The sequence below is a fragment of the Strix aluco genome, chromosome 4 (assembly GCF_031877795.1).
Source record: "Strix aluco isolate bStrAlu1 chromosome 4, bStrAlu1.hap1, whole genome shotgun sequence".
Classification (NCBI taxonomy): Eukaryota; Metazoa; Chordata; class Aves; order Strigiformes; family Strigidae; genus Strix; species Strix aluco.
The window spans coordinates 121668693-121678119 of NC_133934.1; the positions used below are offsets into that span (position 1 = coordinate 121668693).

At 40.9% G+C, this 9427-nt stretch overlaps 1 long non-coding RNA gene across 1 annotated transcript; it reads left to right on the top strand.

Annotated features, from left to right (window-relative positions):
* Positions 1-541: 541 nt before the first annotated feature.
* LOC141922445 (uncharacterized) lies at positions 542-9217 on the top strand. Its single transcript, XR_012622987.1, has 3 exons — positions 542-693; positions 8223-8323; positions 9119-9217. It is a non-coding gene; the product is annotated as an uncharacterized LOC141922445 (long non-coding RNA).
* The last annotated feature ends 210 nt before the right edge of the window (positions 9218-9427 follow it).

A 9427-nucleotide genomic window follows, 5' to 3' on the forward strand; every position in this document is an offset into this window, starting at 1 on the left:
CAAGCACAAGTTCAAGAGAGGGTGAAAATCCACAGCAATCCCCTCTCGGTGGTCATCACAGCTATTCTGCTTTGTTCCACTCTATTTACAAATTATCAACATATTGACCACAGCTTCATGTTTTGAAATCAAGACGACAAAGAATCCATTTTTATTACTTTATTAACCTTTTTTATTTAACCTGGTAATAAAACTACTCAACTGCGTGGTGAAATCTCAATTAAAATTTGCCTTAGCTGCAGGAGACACACAGGCAAATGCTCCAGTAGTTCTCTAAGTTGGTTTCCCAGTAAAAGCTTTGCTCTATTACCAGATTCTGTTATGCGGTACATAGATCCCTGCTTTACAGCCAGCATCATTTCAGGAGGTAGTTTGAAAGCTTTCAGGCTCTTCCAATGATTGCTTCGCTTTTCTTTCACAGCAATTACAGTCCCTTCATTTAATTTCAATGGAAACTTTAGTGTTTTAGACCTTGCCCATGTAGCTGAATGCTCATCTCTGGATCTTATTTCCAGTCCTCAGGAGGACCGGTTTTGATGACCTAGTCTGATTACAGCATCTTTGACAGCTTTAAAGGAATTTGCTCAGGGGAAGGAGACAGCTGCTGCTCTGATGAACGATTTTCTGAGCAGGCCTCCCAAGCTAGACATGTGAGTATGAGATGCTGCCTACATTTTTCATCATGACCAACAGGTACGTCTAAAAAGGTTTTGTGTTCTTGCCTGCATAGGCCGGTGTGGAAAGAGCCTCTATCATAAATCTGCTTAACCTGCTTCTGTCAAAAGATTGTAGCTTCTTGGCTTCTTTTCCCTTATGTTGTATATTCAACCTCTCTGGAAACTGTGGGCCAGATCTCTAGTCTGGTGTAATCTGGCATAGCTCCTTCAGTTTATACAGACTCAGGGCAGGAACAGACTCTTTACCAGTATCTGTAGCTTTTATACAGCCCTAGTCTTAAACAAGACTTATGAAAATGAACATATTATTTATGATCAATAGTAACCATTACTAGGAGCTGCAATAAAATCTCTTAGAATTTTAGAATTCAATCAGTATAAAAGCAATACGACAACTTGTTTCTCTAGAGCCTGTTTTGCAACTAATGTGGAAAACAAGGTAGACAACATTTCAGATCCCAAACAACCCACTTTACCTCCAGAAAGGAGGTTTGACCTGCTTAACATTGTGTGGATCAGAAAGCTCTATGTTTCCTTCCTAATGTCATTCCCAGACCCAGGAATTAAACTCCATTTTGCTCATATAAAGCACCTAGAGTGAATGGGTCATTATTCAGACAGGAATGTTTTGCAATAAAAGTTTTTGACAAGTATCTGAATGTACAAAGTTCTATATATGCATTATGGAGCAGCTACTTTACTTTTTGGGGAGCAAATAAAGATTTCAGACAGGAGGGGTTTGGTTGCACATGCCTAGGGCCAGAGCTACTACTGCATGGGCTGTTGGGCATAGCCAAGATTTGGGGGAGTTCATTCCCAAGACATCTCCAGCCTGGGTTTTGTAAAAGAGACTCCTGTGTAAACAGGTGGGTCAGAGGACTGAGAGCTGGTTGATACACTGGAGCACTAGCTTCTCCTCTCCAGAGCCAGCACAATTTCATTACTACAGCTGCCCCAAAATCCAACTCTGAACTGGCAAGTAAAGGTGACAACCACCAGCGCCACCTGCTCCAAATTCTCCAAATTCTCTTTCTTTTTCCTCCTCTATATTGCTTGCTTATATTGCACATCCCCAGAAGAAAAAAAAAAAGAAGTAGTGCCATTTTGCTGTCCTACAGGTTTTTGTTTTCTATTTGGTAAAGACAAAGGAGCTGAAGGTGACCTTTCTGATATAGCAATGGGGAGCACAGAACAGATCGTGTATCATGGCCATGCAAACCCTCCAGCCTTGGTTAGTCTGGTACTTACTTGGTCTCCTTCTCCAACACTGATTCTGGTTCACACCAGATCCTCCTGAAAGCCATGATGGAGTGGTGGCTCCAGGATCCACCTTCCTATGGGTTAGTTTGAGGAAATCCTCTCCTCTTCTAATCTATCATGCGTTTTTTGTATGTGCCTTAGCTGAGGGACATGTTTTGCATCCAAGGAAAATTTACAGGCTTCAAGAAAGCGTGTTTTTCTTGATACACCCCCCTATCTGAAACAGGAAAGGCACTCAACACCTGCACCACCCATCACTCTCTGGTAGCAGGCAGCAGCCAGGTCTGCAGCGTTTGCTGCCACCATGACAAATGGCAGGTAAAGTCACCAGCACAGCTCAGAGGAACGGAGGCTGGAGGAGCAGGTGAGGAATAGGCTGGCTACTGGGTTTAGAAATGGGAACTAGGTGTCATTGTGCAGAGATGGGTGGATGTGAGGAAAATTCATTTAACGAGAAGGAACTGTGAAGCAGACAGATACTTTCTTCATGCGTGTACTGAAAGAAGAGTAAAATATTCAGAAGATTACACTGCATCAGGAGTGCCAAAATGCTGGAAATTCACTAGTTGTAATAAGTTAGTGATAGTAGATCAGGCAGTGGGAATGTGCCAGATGAAATTATTTGGCCTTTTGGCAGAAGCCAGTAAGCTATAGCTCAGGAGAGAAGAGTGCCAACCTTACAGTCAGATTGTTTGGGGATCAACAGTACTTTGCCCCAGTCTTTGTGTTTCATATTACTTCACTTAACCAAAGAGTAAATGCCATTACACATGCACTAACAAATTTCCATTCACTGCAATATTCTTTCAGGGGTGTAAGCAGAAAGGCAGCTTGACCCAAAGTAGCCTAACAGAGATAAGTTTTGCTCATTTAATGGAGATCTATCAGTCCCATAGATGTGAGTAGCAAAGGTGAAATCCTGCCTGGGTTCCACATACAGAACTCTTCACTGGAGTCAGTGACATCCCTGATTGTGGAGCAGGGAATGACCAGGTGTCCTTTTACTTTATTTCAGAAATGTTGCACAAAAAAAAGACTTGTAAAGAAAATAAATCAGTCAAACAGAAGACAACTTTTCTGTGAAGAAGTCTTATAGCATGCCTTGCTAATAACTTTTTGATTTAGACTGTCAGATATGTCCATCAGAGACATATGTCTATTTTCCAGCTCTGGCACTATCCATGCAGCAAGTGACAAAGCTTGCCAAAACTAGGAGTGTCAGGAAAAGGTGCTTCAGTTCTACAGTCTCAAAGGAGTCATAGAAGCAGGAGAGGTCTTCTTCTGGGAAGGAGGAGTGATGGCGTCGTCCTTCCATCATCTTCATTTTAGAGTGGGAAAGAGATTTTGGCCCAGTATGGTCCAAGAGGGATCTAACTTTTTCCACCTCTCCAATACACAGCAAGAAAAACTAACACTAGGTAGAGAGTAAAAGAGCACTCCAGTCTCAATACTTCTCCCAGAAATTCTTGCTAGAGTGGATATAATGCAAGAAAGAGAGAATGTGAGACACTGAACCAGCTCTCTGTACCCAGAAGTTTTGCCTCTGTCAGGGAACAGCCACATAGCCAGAACCGTATGATAGACTAAGAGCTCAGTTTCAGTTCTCCTCCCTTCAGACGCTATTAATTCACCATCTCCATAGCTGTCCTGTGAAGCTTATTCCTTGCCTTTGCATTTGTCTAGCTTTAAAGGAAAAAGGTAATGTAATTCCCATTGTTTCATTGAGGAGACTGATTGAAAGGCTCATACATTTGAGATGATGAAAAATATGCTGATTAAAACACTCCACATCAGAAAAAGCACATTTGTGGAAGCAGAGATGATTCTGACCAACATATTAATTTAAGCTGAGAGATTTCCTGGTCCCAGACCAAATTTCTGACAAGAATGAAGGAGAGAGAAGGGGGAGAAAAGAGAGGGCTGTAACTGTTACAAGGCAGCTACTAACAAGCTGCTTCCTAGGGGCATCACATGTTAAGGATCTGACCCAAACCTGCCAGGGATCAGAGCTGGACCCTGGTTCCACACTCTTCAGTAATAGCCCATCCTGCTCTCAGATACTCATTGTAAGACACAAATTGTCTCAGTGTGAGTAGGACCCTCCAACACTCCTGCAGGCATGCCAAAGGATGCTCTGCTTTGGAACAAAAACACAGCTTAAATCTTCAGCTTGCCTGTGCAAAACATAACTGGCTTTCAGCCTGACTTATCTGTATATCCTGATGTCCACAAGCGTTCTTTGATGTGCTGCCTGAATTTTCCCTTAGTTTTCTCACCTCAGCTTAAATTGAGATGCAATTAATATAGGCTTCAGAAGCCCTTGGCCAGTTTTGAAAATTGTACCAATTATTCTTTGTTAAACCTACTTGTTTTAGTCTGAAAACATCAGCCTCCTGGGTTTGGAGAGGTGGAGGAGAGAGACTTACATACTAATTACAAGAAATTAAATCCAGAACAAATATCAGCATGAATAGACTTAACATTAATATAAAGTGGCTGCCAATGACAGAGGGATTTACCACTTGCTTTTTATATTCTTTATCATCCAATATCCATCCAAACTCTTTCCAATTCATGCATATTTTACTCATTTGGGCTTCTCTTACGCTTCAATCTGCTCTTTTCTCCATTTTTCTGTTCTTCTTTCATGTCATTAATCTAATCCCCTTCAAAGGTGACACTGCAAATGGAGCTCAAGAGCATTTACATCAGTGCCTTCAAATCATCTTATGTAGTGATGCCTGTATCTAGGTGCTTTATGATTCCCTTCTTCCCTTCCCATTGCTGTCAGTCCCACTTGCTGCCCCTCTCAGGACCAGTTTGGCATTAATGGCTACCAGGTTTCTAAAATCCATTAAGGACAGACAGTGGCTCGCAGAAGTCAACAAGAGCCTTTTGATATCTGGGATTTAGACAAGACCGCTAATCCCCTTTTTAGGCTATACCCTGCAGTCATCCTAGCCTGAATTCTCCTCAGGCCAATTCTTACCCGGGAAAATGGGGAATTGTTACAGAAAGCCACAATCAACACAACAGAGAGCAGAAATCGATTACCACTAAAACAGAACTCCTGAAGATAATTCTGCTTTAGCTCTTTCTAAGGGGTTTTATTTTCATGCCTTTTTTGCCTCTGTTTCTGTTTTATGCCAGCTCAGCCATTCTCCTGCTGGCAGTGGGTTCATCCTTCTCATTCATTTCATGGCTGGTGGCAGCCCTGCCATCAACAGCAGCCCAGATGCTTTAAGCAGGGATTCCAGTTCCACTCCTTTTTGTTCCTAAAATATGATGAGTGTGTAATAAAAGCTGACTCAGAATGACCTCACTCACTCCAGCCCCATCCATCCCCTACACCCCACATCAACAGGACTGGCTGATGCAGAATCAGTGAGCCAACAGCAGGTATTAGCATTTGGTTACTTGGTAACTCTTATTCGATCAATACATGCTTTACATTTAAGATCCCAGTGGCAGGATGAACAGATCAAATTAGAAAACCTCAGGTGGAATAAACCTAATGGCTTATGGGACATTTCCAAAATAAAAATGCATGTTGAATCACAAACAATAGCTTGGATGTAATCTCAGGAGTCTAATTATGAAATGGATGTGGAATCATTCTGTAATTAATTAAGTTCATTACAGCAGCCAGAAATTCTCTCCATGTTTACTATATATCATCGCAAGTACTCTGTGGTCATTTGTAACATCTATTCAGAAAGACATATGAATAAGAGAGGCAATTTTAAGAAATGGAGACAGATCCATGCCTTTTATAAGTCACTGGATTCGTGCCAGGGATGAATTGAGACCAGGTTCCTCAACAGAGTTAAATTATTTCCAGCCAGTCCCAACAGAGCAGAAATCACTGTGCCCCACAGTGGGGATATTCTCACCATAATGCAAAACCCTACTACACATCCTGCTCAGTGCTTGTGTCTTTGCCTTAGAGAAGAGCTCAGTTCAAAACCGGTACAAATCTCTGCACCCTGTGGATATGAAACTGGTGCCACAGCTTTAGGAAGACGATCGTCACTCAGAAGGACCTGCTACATCCACAAATAAAGCCAGACTTCTGCTTTCAGAAATGAATTCTCTTGTGCTAGATCAGATGGCTGCATGGTGATATTACCATGCCTAATCTAATTTTTCCAAAAGCCTGCAGTTCCTGTATGAATGGCCTCAGGTCCGCCTACCTGCATCAAAGGGGAGCTTATAGATCTGTGATCATGAAAACTTCCAGCACAGGGTAGTATTATTTAAAGGGCAAAAAGAAGGTCTCCCTAGGAGGATAACCTTTGTGGTCCCTTCATGGAGCACCCCAGGGACTGACGATATTGCGCTTTGCACTGACCACACTACTGTTCCTTGGGGACAAATGCATATGAGTACACAGATCTCTGGGCATCACAGGAATTAACCAATATACAGAAATTAAAACTGGTTGCTTTCAGCCTAGCTGGCTACACACACCAAATGTTATCAGACTATCTTCCCATTCATTACTCTGTCTCCATTATTCTTTGTGTTGATCTTTTTCTTCTCCAAGTCCACAAAAACACCTCCTTTTGGAGTGACCATCAGATGTGAGATTAACCGTGACCCTTCTGGTCGTGGAATATGCATGGAAACACACAGACCAAAGGGCTGATTTTTGTCTTGAGGTTGAGATTTATACAGTGCTTTCCTCTGTGGAAGGTCTGAGGAGCAGAAACAGTGCTGTACAACACCTCATGGGTGTCCCACACCTTTCAGCAGTAAATCTGTTTCTCCAGAGGCAGAAAAAGGAAGAAAGCATACAGCTAATTATACTCTGGGGTAATTTGCCTTTTTATTTCCTGATGTATTCCCTGACTGGTGGAAAATCACTCTTGGCAAACACAAAACTTACCTTGCTGCCAAAAGGTGCATCTCTAAATTATTAATCAAGAGCACACAGAACCACGAAAGGTGGAATATTGAACAAAGGCTCAACTGACACTCTGGAAGTTGAAGAAGATATGGAAGACTCCCTTCTAATTTATTTATTCCTTTTCTGTTCTGTTATCCTGATATGCTGCTTCCAGTTACCACTGCACCCCGCTCTGTATGGTATTACGTGATTTTGTTTTCAGATTGTTGGAGATAAAGTTGCTTCATTATTAATATATATGCACTGTGCATATCCATAAATATTGAATATATACGTGTGTGTAAACCTACTGGAAGTGTTAATAGTTAAGATAAACTAAGTCCATTATCACAATGAGTGACTATTTCTATGACCCTATTTGCAATAAAACCAGATTCAATGATATGAGAAAATTGCTAGGTTTCAAAATAATTGAACCAGGCCAGACGAATCCCCACAAAGGCATCATTTACAAAGTACTTTGCTTGTCTAGAATATTTATTCCTGCAGAAGGAAATGGAAAAAGAGTTCATATGGTTACACAGCTATCCTCTGAGTGTAAAATTGTTTTATCATGTTATGTTTATTTCCTAGACATCTTCCATTGGAGTATTGCAGGAAAACATTGGCTGTGCAGTTAGTTCCTTTGTGTGGACTGTTCATATTTATTCACTGGGAAGTCAATCATGTTTTGTTCAGACTTGTTTTGGTTTTCTGCTGAGCAAACACTTAAGCAACCCTTTTCTTGTAAAAATATTTGCATATACAATGTGCACCGTCCAAAGTCAACACTACACAGATAGTTGAGATGTCTTTGCTTTCCCTCCTATGTACCACGGGAAGTAATGGTGTTCTTCCTGAAAACTGGCATTGCTCATTAAGCCTGCAGTATACCATTTGTGTTTAAGGACTCCATCAGTAATTACAGATATTTTTAATTTCTCTTATATTGAAAGCCTGGATAGATTTTTACTATTAAATGTTCACAGCAAAATGCTTCCAAGCAATCTACAGACAAAGAATTACTCCCAGCAATTATCCACTGAATAAATCTGAATAATGAATACATTCACAAAAGTCACTATCTATTTGTGAACAATTAGCTGAAAGAAATAGAGGTGACACTCATCAGCTAAATAATTCATTTATGAATTCTTTGTCCGGCTTTGCTTCTGACATATGTTGCATGAAATGAGATCAAAGCTTAGATGAAAAATTACTTTAAAAAGAAGGGCAATGTTAAAGGAAATTCTTCCAGCTTCTAAAGCAGAAATTATGCCACTATTGTAACTATTATTTATTACCAGTGATTTCAGAGGCTAGACAAGTTATTTTCCTGGAATCTTTCACTTCATGCATTAAACTGTGTTTTATTCCTAATGTATATCCAATTTTAGGTTGTTAAACTGCAATCAAAAGCACTTAGTAGGAATGGATCTGTCCCTGTTATGAGATTTGAACTCCTGACATCTATATCCACTGGAACTTGAGTGCCCAGGTAACTACTAATTATTCAAGCATTTACAACCATTACTATCAATATAATTAACATGTGGGATAAAAGTGAGAATGGTACTATGAAATGGTCATTCCCAGCATTTGGATAGCAATCTTTCATGAAAACATTTATAAGCTGCCCAATTATTTTTCAGTCAAAGGAACAGAAAATTTGTTTATATTTAAGGGGAATCTAGAACTGAAAAGAAATGGTTTCTGGAATCAAAAATGATAAATGTTGTCTCCATATGTCCATTTCTTGAAAACAACAAACCCCCTCCACTTTTCTGCAGGGTTTTTTTTAAAGGAAAATACTAAAAAGTTTCTGACCAATTGTTTAGAAAAATGTGAGACCTTTCTTTCAGTAAAACCAGATTCAGTGAAAAAGACAGGAACAAAGTTTTTCATTCAGGTCACTGCTGTTCTCTGCAGGAATAAGAAGCTGCACAAGACCTTCTTATGTGCCTTACTGGATGACACTAATAAAAATAAATGAGACAATTCACATGGAGAAAGTCAAAGCTAGATGAAACTAGAGTCTGACTTCCCTCTTCTCACCTCCATCAGTTTTGCTGGCCAAAGTAGGCAGGTAAATTCCTTCTTATATTTATTAGTAGCAAGTGATTATCACAATAGGAGGAAGGAGGAACCAGAGAAGAAGCTAGGGACTGTGGTTTGGAAGGCTTTGTCACCTTTCTGTCTGGGATCTACTATGAGCAAAGTTTTGAAGAACTGCTTTTCCCCCAGAAATGCTCAGCTTAGACATCCCAAAATAACTGCTGTGAAACACTTGCAGGACACACCAAAGAGGGGATTTTGAGAGCATTTCACAAGCCCTGCAGCTCTGAGCCGGTTGCAGCATGAGGAAAAGCCTTTCATCACCCCAATGTACAGGAAAGAGAAGGTAAGGTGACTCTCTCCAGGTGGCTTTTAGATTTGGTGCATTCAGTGAAGAGCCCCAGGCCAGCAAAATCTGCTCTTCTCCATGTTGACACTGCTTTCACCACTGGAAAGGGAAGGGCTTGAGCACAGCAGCCCCTGCAAGCACTGCAGACCCATGCAGAGGCTGAGCTGCAGGAGGGCAGCAAGGCTCAAGGGGGCTGCT